Raw genomic sequence first — 16563 nt, 5'->3', positions numbered from 1 at the left:
CTGGCTCATGTGATTGTGGGGGCTGATAAATTGGAAATCTTCAGAGCAGGCTAGCAGGCTGGAAATTTTACCAAGAGTTGATGTTGCAGTCTTAAATCCAAAGAGGGGAAACTCAGGTAAAATTTCTCTGCTGTAATCTGGAGGCCGAATTCCTTCCTCTTTGGGGGACTTCAATCTTTGCTCTTATGGCCTTCAATTGATTGGATGATGTCCACTCAGATCATAGAGTATAATCTGCTTTACACAAAATATACTGAGTTAAATGTTAATCACATCTGAAAAATACCTTCACAGAAACAACTTGACTGATGTTTCAAAAAACAACTGGGCATTACAGGCTTGCCAAGTTGACATACAAAATTAACCATTACAGTGTAAATTTCTCTGATTTTGCTTGGCATTTCTTTGGGCTTTTAAAATCTATGGCTTCTATGGAAAATAGTGTGGAGGTTCCATAAAAAGCTGAAAAAAGACTTGCCCTACAATCCAGCCATCCCATTTCTGGGTATATATCCAGAAAAAACAAAAACTCTAATTTGAAAAGATACATGAACCCCAATGTTCATAGCAGCACTAGTTACAACAGCCAAGACATGGAAACAACCCAAGTGTCAATCAACAGATGATAGGCTTAAGATGTGGGGTGGGTGGGTGGAAGGGTGAGGGTGAGGGGGTGTGTGTGTGTGTGTACACACATACAGTGGAATATTATCGAGCCATAAAAAAGAATGAAATATTGCCATTTGCAGCAATATGGATGGACCTAAAGAATATTATACCCAGTGAAGCAACTCAGACAAAGACAAATACACCACTTACATGTGCAGTCTAAAAAATAATATAAATGAGTCTATATACAAAACAGAAACAGACTCACAGACATAGAAAAAATTCTTATGGTTATACCAAAGGGGAAAAGGAGGGGAGAGGGATAAATTAGGGGTATGAGATTAACAGATATAAACTAAAATACATAAAATAGATAAGCAACAATGATTTACTGTATAGCATAGGGAACAATATTCAATATCTTATAATAACTATAATGGAAAATAACCTGAATATGTAACTGAATCACTTTACTGGATACCTGAAACTAATACAACGTTACAAATCAACTATACTTCAAAATTAAAAAAAAGCATACAATGGGGGCTCTGAGAATCAAGGGGGAAAAAAGAAAAGGATAACCAACCTGTATTTTTTTAAAAATTGCAGTGAGAGTCACATAAATAACAATTACTTTGGAGGAGTAGATTTATAACATTAATTCAGTATATTTAATGTTTCTAGGATTATCCTGAGTAATTGGATAAATTGATTTAATTTTGTTAATACATATTTACCTGGAAATTTTTCCATTTCATCTTTGTTTTCTTATCTAATGGAACAGTCATTGATAGTACTGTTATAACTTCAGAAATTCCTACCAAAGTAATACAATGGCCCCCTCTTCATGCTAATACTATTTAACTGCGCCTTCTGTTTGTTCAACAATACTACCAGAAGTTCCTATATCTTAATAATTATTTCAAATATTTAATATTTCAGTTTTTTATCTTCTCTATTGTTTGTCTTTTCTTTAAATTAGTATCTATTTTTCTATTTATGATTTTCTTCTACTTTTTTGGCTTTATACTGTTCTTTGTCTAACTTTTCAATGTGAATACTTCCCTCAGTAATTTTCAATATTTCTTCTTTTCAAATACGTTCATTTTAGGCTATAAACGTCCTCTAAATACTACTTTTTCTACATTCTACAAGTTTTGATTTATACTGGTTTCATTGTTCTTCAGTTGTAAGTATTTAATAATATCCATTATAGTTTATTTGGATCATTATTTATTTAGAAATTTCTTCCTTTAGGTGTTTTTAATTCCCACATATGGCAGTCACACATGCAAGCTTTATTTGGGTGACACATTGACAGGTTTGCATGCATGCTGGAAGTCCCTCACTGTGTAAGACTGCCCAAGGGTTTGGTGCTGGTGATAGCTACCATCCAGAAGGGAATATGGGCAAGGGAACTCCAGGGTAAGGGGGAATCAGAGATGAAGCTCATTTGTCTAGGTGATGCAGCACAGCAGTAGGCAGGGAGTCTCTGAGTCAGAGAATTCTGAAGGGCAGCAGTGGCTGGGAGTCTTTATAGCCGTAGGGTTTTTCTTATCTGTGGCTAACAGATGTCTTGGAGTTTCACTGGGTATGCAAAACAGGCAGACTCTAAATGGCTAAAAATCTGCTCATTTGGGGTATGTTTAAAACAATTGGATATGTAAAATTTGAGTTTGGTGCCAGAGGGCATTTGGGCTAGGCTCTCAGCCTGCTGTGTAGGAATAAACAACCTAGGGGCCAATATACAGAGGCTGTCTTTGGTTCATTTATATAACAATTTTGAAAAGAGCATGTGCTAGTTTATTATATGTTGCCTGAACTACTATGCTTAGCTTTTCACCAGTAAGCAGCATGCTGAAATAGCTTATATTTCAAGTATACTGGGCTAATTCTTAAATAACTCTTTTAAACTCTAGTAGTAATTTCACAATGAACAGTAATAAAGTAGTACCTAGCTGGCTATGGCCAAGACCTGGTCTTCCTATAGAAGCCAAAGTCGCTGAAATGTAAGATATTTGAAGGGTAGAAACCTGGACTTAAATTATCTAATCCAGTGTTTCATTTTAAAGATAAAAAAGCTGAATCACAGAAGGACTAAATAAATTGCTTACAATCACATAGCTAATTAGTGACAAAACCACAACTAAAATCCAGGTCTCTTGGTTCTTAGTCTAGTAGTCTTCCCACTTTACCACAGCAGGCCAAACCTATTAGTTGTACTAATAATTTTATAAATCGAATCTACCAATTGTTTTGTTCTATATTTTAGCTACATTTGTCATTTTGTCTTTATCAAGCTTTATGTTACAAATGATGGAAGCAAAGTAAAAGTGTAAACAGACATAAAGCCAGGGTTAGCATTTAGATGCCACTTCCCAAGCTCCTCCACTTCATGCTACATAACGGTAATAGTGGGAATATATTTATAGTTAGTAGAGATACAGTTAATGCTACATTGATGGCTGAAATTTTATCATGACCAGCATTTTTTCTTACTAAATCAACTACATCAAAGTGTTATTTGAAAAGAGCAGCAAGTGAACAGCTTTATCAATTTCAATTCATTCTTAACAATGGGTGGTCATTTCAGGTTTTTATGAGTACAAACAAGTTTTTACTTGCTCCCTAAGAACTCTTACCTCATGAGAAAGAGAGGGTGTATCTGAGATAAGAGGTATGCACACAGTAGGCTTTATTTTGTTGTGCTCATTATTGTTTTGCAATTCACACAAAGTACAGTAATAAAGAGTATTTACCATATATTCTTATCACTAACTCACGTGACCCAGTCTTTTAAACATGTCAGCCTTCGTGGACATGTGTTTGTTTAACGACCATCTTAAGTTATGAAACTGAAGTATGGAATGCTTACAAGTTGCTTCAATGCTCTTATAAAATTTAGGCACATTTTCCTCTACAAATGATATGAGTGGCATCTTTAAAGCTAATTTTGGCTCCTCAAATTTAAAAAAAGCTGAGTATACAGTAAGCACAAAATTTACATTTATATGCAGACACGAGAAAGCAAGAGAATAAGCTATGAAAGGTAAATATTTCAGAAATATTGGGAGCATGCGTATTTCAAAATAAGTTACACTGATAACCTGTCAATCTTGGAACACAGATCATCTGTAACGAAAGCACTTCACCTGAGTCATGTTAATTTTATAGAATAAAGGATTCTTAGTTTATTAGTCCTCTTTTATTGCTTTTAGTACAAAGTGTTACACGAGAAAAATAACACTGATGACCAGACAACAGCATTTCGTAAGTGTCTCTGGCATTAATCAGTGTGCTTCAATCCAAGGAGCTATTATTTTAGCCACATTTAAATCCTGATTGCATTTTATTCTGCTTTGGCAATGCTCACAATGTGATCTTCATTAGAATGTATTTTAAGCTTTCACATGCTGGCATGGCCATTATTTGTATCCTGCACTTTGAGCAGTAAATCATGTGGAAGATGCCTCAATGCAGAGTTCCAGGCTCCAAAATTTGCCTTCTTTTTGTTTTTGGTTTGTTGTTAGTGTTTCTCAAGTACTGAAAAGGGGTGTAGAATATAACTATCTCTGGAAACTAAATACATTTACTGGAGAACCTCAGATTCCTACCATTTTCAAATACACTGAAAGATGTCAGCCCAGTTCCTCCAGTACCTTTACTCTGGTGAGTATACATAAAATAGATTGGGTGTATACAGTTATCTTAGCCCATATCAGAGCTCTGCATAATTACTTCAAATGCTTTGGGTAGCTGAAGCAAATGTTAAAAGGGCCTAATGTCATGAAGCTTTTCCTATACCACCTGCACATTTGTGTCCCTGCTCTGAAAGCTCTTCTAATTCACTTCAGAAAGAGCTCCAAGACCTCACACTTGTTATGTTTCCTTTAGCAGTGTGAAGCTCTAATATAAGAAGCCATTTATAACAAGTTTTTCAGATATTGTGACTTAGGTCAAGTTTGGCATCCAGACCTGACTTCTCATAGCATGTACTCTTTTATTCTGCTTGGTCATTCAGGGCATATCTATGCCACATTCTGTAGAGACAGTTTCACATAATGTTGAAAATCAAGGGATTCTGAATCAGGTGGACTTGAGTTTGAATTCTTGCTCTCACCTTATAAGTTTATGACCTAAGGCAGCAGTTCTAAGCAGGAGGTAATTTTATACTGTGTCCTCAAATGCCCAGAATATCTGGCAATGTCTAGAGGTATTTCTGATTATCATAGCTGGTGAATGCAACTAGCATCTACTGGGTAGAGACTGGGATGCTGTTCAACATCCTACAATGCACAGAATAGCCTCCTAAAACAGAGAATTATCTGAGCCAAAATGTCAATAATGACATACATATCTACCCTGATATAAGGTAATTTATTTAACCTTTTTTAAGCTTCCTCATATTTAAAATGGAAATAATATAGTGAACTCTCAATTATATGGTTGAAACTGACTATTTGGGCATTAACTCTGATTAGGGCTCAGCAAGTGAACCAGGATGTACACATGGGGGAGCAGGATTGTTAATTTTGCCTCTAGAAGTGTAGGAGTGGAGGAGGCAAACAGCCCTGTGGTTGAAGCAGGCCTGGAGGCAGTGGGCTACAATTCCTCCTGTTCGGCCTTTCCATCCTATACCAGTCCCCAGTCTAATCAGATATATTTAAGTCTGGTTTAATGTCAGAGAATAAGAAGAGTACATAGTTTCCTGGTAACTTGAGTTAGTTGCTGAGTCCTTCGGGAGACAGTGCCCCTTCCACCTCTTTGTTTCCCATTAGTGACTCTAATAGCTAGGATTTCAGACCAAGTAGGAAGGAACACCATGGAAGTACATTAAAAGAGACAACTTTCTTCCAATTGGTCCTTTCAGCATCTCACATAGCATACAAGGCAGCTCACTATTCTTTTGAAACAGAATGCACCCTACAGGTAAGTGCATAGGACATTTACAATAACTAACACTCATATAATACTACGTACAAGGCACTATACCATCTAAGTGCTTTACCTTACTCATTGTAATCCTCACACAAACCATATGAGGTAGCTACTAATATCTTATTTTCACAGATAAGGAAATTTGGGCACTGAGAGGCTAAATAATTTGTCCAAGTTTGCACAGGTAACAAAGTGGAAGGGCCAATATTCAACCCAGGGTATCTTGCTCCAGAGTCTCTACAGTCTATGCTATTAACCACCATACAAATCTGAGTCTCAAATAAGGAATACAGAAGGGACTTGGAGTACAATTTGTATTCCAAAGGGGAAACCTTGCTACAAAGGCAACTGCAGTTTTATGAATTGGGTGGGAAGGAAAATGCAGTTCAAATGCATGAAAGCAAGTCAGACTTTAAAGCGGAAGTTAATGCAACATAGTGGAATGAACATAGTCTGTGAAGTCAGGATTCTGGACCTAAATTCAGGCTTCTTAGATAATGGAATTTAGTTACGTTAGGCAGATGACTATAGTCACTGATGCTCACTTCTTTTTGAAGGCCAAATTAACCAAATTTGCAAAATATCTTAAACAGTGGTTGGTACATTACAGCCACTTTATAAATGTTCAGTTGCATCCTTGCCTCCAACATTCTGCTCACATCTATTCTTTCCCAAAGGAGACTAGACAAATACATATTCTCCTTGGAATATCCTAATCTACAAAGAACCATACCCTAGGTGACACAGAGGACACAGTGGCCTAGACAATAGGGAGGCCTATAAATCCTCACTGTGCTTAGACTGGGAATATAGTTCTGCTACCTTTGAGTGTAAGTCTCCTTACTTCAAGATTAAGGATGATATGGCAAACCCACCATCATGAGAGAAATTTAGTGTCACCAAATAAAACATTTTTAATAGAATAGATAGACAAGCTTACAAAACCCAGCAATGAGGGTAAATATTATATTCTGAAGCATTTGTTTGGCATTATATATACACATATGCACTATGATGATATACATATGTATATACACATATATTCTTCTGTGCACCCATAAACATACATTCATACATATATATACCTACATACACGCACACACATATATACAATAGGCCTTGATGTAAAATCCTACCTTTTGTGGTGAAACAAAATCGAAAAGGACTACATTAGAGTTTGGGATTTGATTTTTATTTCTGACAGTTAGCATGTGTTCACAATGTGCCATTCATAATCTCTCACAGAATGTCCCCTTTGTGAGCAGGGCCACAGAATTGTAAGGTGACTAGTTAACATTGCGGTAGGGCATAGGGCAGTCTGTGACCGTGAAAATACAATGTGTTTCAGTAAAAAGAATCATATAGTTATTTCTTGGTGTCCTACTTATCTATCACAGTACTCTGAATAGAGTACATAGTCAATAAATAACATCTGATTTGATTTTATGAAGCAATGCAATAACAGGTGAAGCACCACCTTGATGCTTTCACAACCATATCCTAGAGCAGCCACAGGAAAACTCTGGTGTGTGGCTCAATAAATTTTGCAAAAAAGAAAAAAACAAAAAACAAAAAGAAAACAAAACCACTTCACTTTAATTTTCTCTTCTGGAAGGGTCAATAATTGACAGACCAAGGATACACCCAAAATAGTGTCTCTAGATATCAGATTTTTGCCAGATTTTAACAGGACAAATAAATGTGGGCCAGAGGATGCTAAAGTTAACGGAATGTACAACTAGTTAAATAACTAAAACAAAGGATACAATTTAACAAACTAATGTTGACCTAACATGGAATAATGTTAACCTAAAAGGAGATCAACAATATGCCAAAGAAGTTCTCTGGTCTCTGGCCTGTTTAATAATTTGCAGTCAAATGTTCTAATCCTGAGCTAACCCCCTGGCCTGTTCAATAATTTGATTAGTGAATTCTCTGAAAATATGAATGGTATAGCTAGCAAATTGGTAGATGCCACAAATTTGGGTAGAGGAGAAAATGCTTTTGTTGACAAAAATCAGAATCACTATGGATTATTACAGGTTTGGCAAATGACAGGTGAAATCTAACAAGATGAATAATTATAGGGATAAGGGTAAGGTCCTGGACTTGGATTCAAAAAGCCAACTCTACAAGTACAGCATGAGAAAGACATAACTCAGCAACAATACATATTAATAAAAGAAAAGAAAAAGACTTGGACGCTTTAGTTTAAAATGAATAAAAAGTGAGTTAGCCTTCAAAAAATGGATTACAATTTAGGTAATATTAATACAAGCATAGTATTTTAAAGATAGAAGTCAATAATCTTTTTCAGACCATACCTGAGTATGGTGTTCAGTTCTGTGAGCCATAATTTAATAATCTGTTTATATGAAAGCAGTCAAAATGATGAAAGAACTTGAAACCATTTTATATGAAGAATAATAGGTAAAGGAACTAGTAATGAGTAATTCGAAAAACATAAGCCAACAGAAGGATACCAGATTTGCAAACTCTCTAAAGAAGAAATGGGACTGTTGGGTGAAAGTTAACACATATGAGCTTTCATCTCAGTATAAGGAAAAACTTCGCTTCCTCCAGAGGATGAATGGATGGAATGGATAGAATGAGGGCGTAAACTATTCACTTGGACACTTGGAAACCAAATAATCACTTTAAGCAATGCTGCAAATAGTACTGAAGTATTGAAATGTTCTGATACCCAATGACCTTTAAGGTCCTTTCTAACTTCCAAAGTAAACACTTTAAAAGGTAAGTAAGTATATATGCTATACATCCTTTTGTGGACTTAGGATAGTCCCTAAATAATAATTATGATTTTTTTAAAAAAATCATACTCCACAGGATTGCAAAACCTTATATTAAACCTTTTTACATGATACATATTAGCTGACACTGCTTTGGCATAAAGCAAATTTGAAACTTGTAGTAGAAGCATATATTTTAAGGAAAAAGTATAATAAATGCCATGATAAATTTCAAGTAGTTAGACAAAAACTCATATATCTCTCTGATGACTAACAGATTAAGGGAGACAAAATTTTAATCTGAATATTTTCAAAATATCTGTATAGTTACACTCAAATACATATTTAAAAAAAACTTAAAGGTATTACTGGGTGTTTTTTTTTTACTTTTTACTCTAGTATTAGATAAATGGAACCTGAATCCCCAGTTGCAGACTGATTTGCAGGGAGCAAATCTGAGTTCACTATAGACAACCAGATGTTCTATTCGTTTAGCAGCCAGTAAACAGCACAATTATTTCAAATACTGCCCATTTTGGCAAACTATTTTTTTTATTGTAAAGAAAAATCTGCTTAGGAACATTCCTAATAAGATAATAGTCTTTAGATTATTCAATCATTAAAACAACAAAAACAATATGTAAATCACCAAAAAGTTGGATTAGCAAAGCACTGCTGAATTTCTATCATTTGTTTACGAATTCCCCTGAACCGGCTCTTTCTTGTCAGTTGTTTTGGCAGGCCACTTGTCAAAACAGAGAGTTTAAAAAAACACCTCAAAGAAAATGACTGGTTCCACTAATCATATCACTGATGGTATTAATCACTGTTACATTCCTAACTATGTTTATCACTGCTTCTGGGAAAACAGCTATATGGCCACTAGGCAGTAAGGGATCCTTTAATATATCATAGCATAGTTTGGCATACCAAAGCAACATCATAACATGAGACCATCATGAAACTTAGGCACTTAAAATATTAGGTTATCAAAATATAAATTTTATCCATGTGAGTGTTCATATTTACATATAAATGAGTGAGTGCCCAGAGTGACGTGTTTTGTGTTAGTTTAAAGCTACAGCTATAAATATTAAAAGTTAACCGAAATGGTAACAATAAATGAACACAAATATTCCAATTTACATAGTTCTCTTATCTCAGTAAATCTTATGCATGTTTGCATTTTTTTAAAGGTAAAAACATAAAAGTAGTCCTACAACATCAGGTGTTGTAACTCATGCCATAGAGGATATATTTTCAAATATTCCTTCAGTCACTTTCTCATCATTATTGTTGGGCAGTATTAATTTTATTTTGACCTTATAACATCTCACAGAATATTACATGTACAAACAACAGGGATCAAAAGAAAATGAATGTTATGTGCATTTGTAAAATGCCAGGGCAGATAAAGTCATTTGATTATTTGGTCACCTTGTCTCTGGCCAGGAGAAGCTATGACTTAAAGCTTCAGAGAAAAATTGATCTCTCACATGAGAGATCTCTCTCTCTCACACTCACACACACACACACACACACACACAATTATAAATTATTTCAATCAAACATAAAACACTCAATGTGTAAAACTAAACTGCAGGCAGAAGAAAAGGTGAGTTACTCTAATCTAGTAATGGATACTACATATTTCTTTTAAAGGTGAGGAATAAAACAAAGATCCATGTCATGAAGATATTTTTTCCAAAAAACAGTATGTTTTTCTTTTCAAAGTATCTTAGCTCAAAGCAGTTTCATAAAACACTCTATTTTTCCCAGGGACAGAATGTGATTATATGTGAATTATTCTTTGCTAGTGTTTTAGCTGGTCATATAACTAATTATTACGAGGAAATCAAATCAATATGTTCACTTTGCTTTTCTTATAAAGGCAAAAGGATATCCAATTTGAATCACTGCCAAGTTGTCATTTTTTTTTCAGAGAAACCTCAGAGCATATCCTTCACTTTCAGTGTTATGACAAATCTTCTTGTAACAAATCAAGAGAAAAGTGGCTTTTTTTCAGTTGAGACTTGCTTCTACATGTCTAAATGTGGAACTATCCAAGGGCATGACAAACTCCATAAAAAAACAGCTGACAGTCTTAGACACATGTGTGTGTATCTTAGACCTTTGTGTGTGTGGTTTTAAAGAATCAGCTTATTACTTCAAAGTTCTGTCACTATATATCTCTCTTATGAGATTAACAGAGGTTTCCACATTTTCATAAATTTTTAATTTATTCTTTTAATTATTTTTCCAATGAAACCTATGATCCATTTATTCTGCAATGAAAAATAGTATTGTGGTGTATGGTTCACTGAATGCAGAATATGACTTGTATTCAATGAAAAGTAAGCTAAGAACTCAATGCACATATCAAACAGTATGGAGTCTTCATAAATGTGGAAAGTTCTATCTTTTAATTTTTCAGTTTCCTAAAATTTTAATTTTGACTATACATATAAAATATGCTCATTGTAAAACTTGAAAAGAATAATAACATTTTAAAGAAAGTATCTCTTGAAATCCTTCCACCAGAGATCAACAACATTTAGTATTTTGTTCACGTTCTATTCATATTTCTATATATCCACATACATACATATTTAAAAGAAAGTACAGTAGATGAGAAAGAAAACTAAAGCAAGAACAGTGAGCTAGTTGGAAGTTTTCACACAATTTTAAACATGAATAAAAGACTGTGAGTTTTTATCAGTACTGGTGGCAGGCAGCTTTTAACATGTTTCCCAGAATCCCTGTCTCCTGCAGTTCACAGTCTCATGTAATCCCCTCCCCTCCATTGGGGGCTTGACCTAATGACTTGCTTCTGAAAAACGAAATACACCAAAAGTGATGAGATGTCCCCTCTGTAACTAGGCTACAAAACACTTCCATCTTTTCAGCCATCTCTCTCTCACTCTCACTCTCTCATGTTTTTGCTCTTTTTGCATGTTTGTTCTGGTGGAAGCTGGAGCAGTTCACATGGCAAGGGACTGAGGATGGCCTTTAGCCAACCACCGGCAAGGAACTAAAGCCCTCATGCCAATAACCCTCGAAGAACTGAATCCTACTGCATTAGTTTCCTATTGCTGCTATGATAAATTACCACAAAGTTAGCAGTTTAAAACAACACAAATTTATTATCTTACAGTTCTGGAAATGAGAACTTCGAAATGAATTTCACCAGGCTAAACTCAAGGCATCAACAGTGCTGCATTCCTTTCTGGAGGTTCCAGAGAAGAATTCATTTCCTTGCCTATTCCAGTTTCTAGAGGCTAACTGAAACTGAGCAGAACCCTGTGAAGCCCTCCTGGGTACAAAAGTCCTTCCGTGTCCCCATTTCTTGTTTGTAGGAAAAGGATTTTCAGTCTCCTAGGCTTTCCTTAGTTCCAAAGGACAGATTCAAGCAGTTACTAATTAGAGCAGTGAAAGAATGCAGAAACAAAGGAAAGGCAGTCAAGAAACAACAGTGCAGTGATCGGGCAGGGTCCTGGTTTCTCCTTAAGGGATACCCACAACAATATATCTCTGAGTTCCTCCACTCAGGTGGACTACGGTAATTTCAGGCTGAGCACAAGCATGTGGACCCCAGACTGGTTGGAACCAGAAGGCTGATGACTGAGATTCCTGGAACCCTACCCTGTTACCTCCCCACCAACCAATCAGAGGAAGGTCACACACCCTGCAGCCCTCCCCGCAAACTTTGCTTATAAAAACACTTCCCTGAAAAACAGGGAGTTCGGGTCTTTTGAGCACAAGCTGGCCAGTCTCCTTGCTCAGCCCCAAAATAAATCTTTCTCTGCTCCAAACACCAATGTTTTGGTTTGTTTGGCCTCGCCATGTGTTGAGCACACAAACTTGGCTTCAACAACATAACCATATTCTTTGGCTCACACCCCACCGTTTCTATTTTCAAAGCCATTCAGCAATAGCCAGCTGTGTCTTTCTCACATTGCACCACTCTCACACTGATTTCTCTTCTGCCTCTCATTTCCACCTTTAACGCCCCTTGTGATTACACTGGGCTCACTCAGGTAATCCAGGATGATCTCCCTATCTTAAGGTCAACTGATTAAGAACCTTAATTTCTATCTGCAACTTTAATTCCCCTTTGCCATGTAACATAACATATTCACATGTTCCAGGGATTAGGACACAGGCTTCTTCAGGGAACCATTATTCTGTCTACCACATCTGCCCATACATAACCAAGTAAGAGAGCTTAAAAGTGAATCTTTCACTGTGGAGCCTTCATATAAGCCTCTAACCCTGGCTGACACTTTGAGTGCAGCTTTATAAGAGACTGTGAAGCAGGGGACCTAGCTAAACCATACTCAGATTCCTGCCCCACAGATACTGTGAGATAATAAATGTATGTTGCTTTAAACTGTGAAATTCTGGGTGATTTGTTACACAGCAATAGGCAACTAATACAGTACTTAAAACTAAAGTATTGTTTTTATTTGCACATTTTCCCTAGATTTTATTTTGGTATCCTTTTAATTAAAAATAAATGTACTCCATTGATTTCAAGTTGTGAAAATTACAGGTTACATTTAAGTTACCCTAACCAATAGCTAAAATGATCAATTATGATAGTATTTGTAATGAAAAGCTCCAATTTGCTACACTCACACAGTAATTCTATTACATCAACAATACAAATCACTCTTCTTTTAGCTACAGACTGATTCTCAAAATATGATTACAGTATACAAAGATGATCAGTCAGAAAAAAAGGCATGGTGGCCCAGCTACATCACAGTACTTGTAATTATAAAGAAATTGTGGCACATTCAACTAAAATTTTAGCTGCTAGAATCAAATTAATGTGTTGCTAGTTAAATGTTTTCTTCTTCAGAAATTAAGAATGCTTCCTCTTCTTTGTAAAACAAGGGGCACCAAGAGATGAAATTACTTCTAAAAACTGAAAAGTTAATTTATCTTTTATAGCTTTTGTTATATTCAATGGATTATATCTATACCAACTCATCTGTAACTTATTCACTCAAACTATGGAGATAACAAGTGAAGCTAATTACCCTAGGTAGACTAGAACTCAAGACTTGGTTTCTTTGGCACTATGTTCCCTCAGCCAAATGAACAATCTTTTTAAAAACCATCATGAATATTAGCAGAAGCTCTGCCTTTCATTAGCAAGAAAGTTAAAATTGCACATTTCCATATGCTTGTATTTTACTTGGTAACTATTCAGAAAGACTGCCTCTTTAATTCCAATCAGTTAGGTTTGTTACTTTGAGTAAACAAAAAATATCATACTTTTATAAACTGAAGCCAGTACTGTTCTAAAGTGCACTTTCATATATTACTTCATTTAATTCTCACAACATTGCTATTCAGCAGATATTATTATTCCCATTTTTTAAATGGGAAAACTGAAGCACAGAAATGATAAGCAACTTGCTTAGTATTACACAGCTAACAATTGCCAGTGCTGAGATTCGAAATCTAGTTTACCCCCATACTAGAAAAGAGCTCTAAGAGCTTTGAGAGTTTTAATTGTCCTTAAATTCAGAGGTCTAGGTAGAAAAAAAAAAAAACTATATGTAGGAGTCTTATGTATTGAACTGTGACCCTAAAAATTCATATGATGAAGTACTAAAATCCAGTACCTCAAACTGTGACCTTACTTGGAAACAGGGTCACTGCAGATATAACTAAAGATGAGGTCATTAGGGTGGGCCCTAATCCAATACCACTGGTGTCTTTACAGAAAAACGGAAATATGGACAGAGACAGAGACAGAGACACACACAGAAGGAAGATGAATTAAAGAAGAACTTGTGGAAGATGGCCATCTACAAGCTAAGGAGAAAGGCCTGGAACTGATCCTTCCTGCACATCCCTCACAGCCCAACCCTGTGAACACCTTGATTTTGAACTTCCAGTCTCCAGAACTGCAAGAAATCAAGCTGCTTTTTGAAGACCACACAAAAACAACAGATTGGAGCTTCAAGATGTTGGAAAAGCTCTGCTGAACTATGTTTCCTTCCAAAAGTTCCAGAAAACTAATTTCATTTAAAAATGAGTACAGAAAATAACAGAAGAAAAATTCCAAAGTTACTATAAAAGAGAATACAAGTTGAACTTCAAAAAATAAAAATAAAAATAAAAATAAAAATAAAAGAGAATACAGAGCAGAATGCCATCTTTCCTCTCAGTGTGGGTTTGTCCTGGAAGGGAGCTTGGGCTACAGATTTGAGAGTTCATAATGCCTAGATGATGCAAACCCGTCCACCTTATCACATGTCATTTACACACATTCCAGTTCCTCTCGCTTTTCTCAAACTGGTCCACTGTGTTTTCTAGTAAGTACTTGGTAAAGTACTTCAGTTCGCAGAGTGTTTTAGGGTTTTCCTATTTTCTGGTGTGTCAGATGATGCATTGTTTCTCTACGCTTACTCCCTCACAAATTGCTCAGGTTTTGTAACTGTGAGTCGCCCCAGTCTCTCGTAGTTAGGGCTCATGGGAATATATTATCACATACTTTTTTGTATATGCTGTCCACGAATTAATATTAGTATATTAGTATTAATACAACGCATGCACAGTTCACTCACCCGTGCTGGCCTTGGCGGTCCCGGCCCTGCACAGCCTCCGGGCCTCAGCCCAGTCCCCAATACCTGGCCACTGGACTCCTGGGAAGAGGCGCCACACGGTGGCTCTGAGGAGGGGAGCGAGACATCAATGAGGATGGAGTTTGCTTGATATAAGTGATGTGAGTCAGACTCCTTAAGGACAAAAGAGTCTGGGATGACAGGCTTCCGGCGTCCGCCGCACCGAGGCGTGTCTCATCCTGGTACTCCCCTGCAAGCTCTCGTAGAACTCCGGGAATCCCGCGAGATCCCGCATGATCCCGCGAGACTTGGCTTCCTCCGTGGCCGCACGTTGAGCGTGTTTTAGCCATCCTCTGAATCACCTATGGCAGTCGGCGCATCTATACCCATCCTCTCCCTGCTCCTCCATCTGTAACCACATTTACATCTCCACACACCCATAAAGCCACAAAGTATACTCTCCGGGCTCCAACTGTACCGTTTTTACCTTTCTAGGAAACCCCACACTCCAACCACCCGGACCAGGCCCTGGCCCTCCCCCCGGCCCGCAGGCGAACCCTATGGTGTTTAAAAAGAGAACATAGAACATTTCGTGATGAACTTGTAAAGGGGCCAGCTTCTCCAACTCAGGATGCTGGCAGTTGGGCTGGATCCGAAAGAGAAAGCAACACCCTGTGTCTGTTCTTCAGGGGAGAGGCTCAAGGTAAAGTCAGCAGTCTCCTGGAATGAATTCTAGACTCCTCGATACTGCTGGCAGAAACAAGTGGCCCCCAAGGCTGTACAATGGAACGGGGGCATTCGGGTTGCTTTGGCCTTGTACCTTGGGGCCCCAGGGTTCCGGGCCAGAGGCCCACGTCACTGCCCCAGGGCCGTCAGCCTCCTGGAAGGAGAGACTTGTGCCCCTTGCGTGTGCAGTTCACTCCCCTGTCCTGGTCTTGGGCAGTCCTGCCCCTGCACAGCTTCTGAGCCAGAGCTCTGTCCTGGACACCTGACAAGGGCCCTGAGCGGGGCGGCGCTGCACGGTGTTTCCTTGTAGGAGGGGAAGCATCGAGGAGGATTGAGGTTTGCTTAATAGGTGGCATGAGCCAGACTCTTTAGAGTTTGGGACAAGGGGTCTCCAACATTGGGGAACCCAGGTGTAAAAGAAAAAATAAATGAGTATGTTAGCTTAAAATTAGGCTATAGATATAAAGTTTCAATTATGCAAGATGAAAAAGTTCTAGAGATCCACTGTACAACGTTATGCTTATAGTTAACAGTATAGTTAAATTTTACAGTTAAAATTTTGTTAAGAGGGTAGATCTCATTTTTTTACCATGATAAAAAATAAGGCTATAAAACATGTGCAATTCCATATAAAGGATGTTTTAAAAAACCTATCATGCCGATCTGTGTGTGTGCACAGATATGAAATTTAATACATAAAAATAAGAACAGTGGTACTTCTAGTGGTGGTTGAATCTTTTTTTACTTTTTCTGTTTTCTAATTTTTCTAAAGTGAAATTAAGCTACATTTATAATCAGAGATGTACTCAGGAAATTGATTTATTTTATTTCAGATCTCCTTGGTTCTCTCATATTTCTGAAATCAAAGAAGATAGAACTCCTGTCCAGGATCAGACATCTCCTTCATTTGGAGCACGGTTGCATCCCAGGAATCATTTCTCACTACTTTTCATCATTCC

Source organism: Vicugna pacos, chromosome X, assembly GCF_048564905.1.
Source record: "Vicugna pacos chromosome X, VicPac4, whole genome shotgun sequence".
NCBI lineage: Eukaryota > Metazoa > Chordata > Mammalia > Artiodactyla > Camelidae > Vicugna > Vicugna pacos.
The sequence above is the reverse complement of the archived record's forward strand: the minus strand, read 5'-3'. Positions refer to the sequence as shown.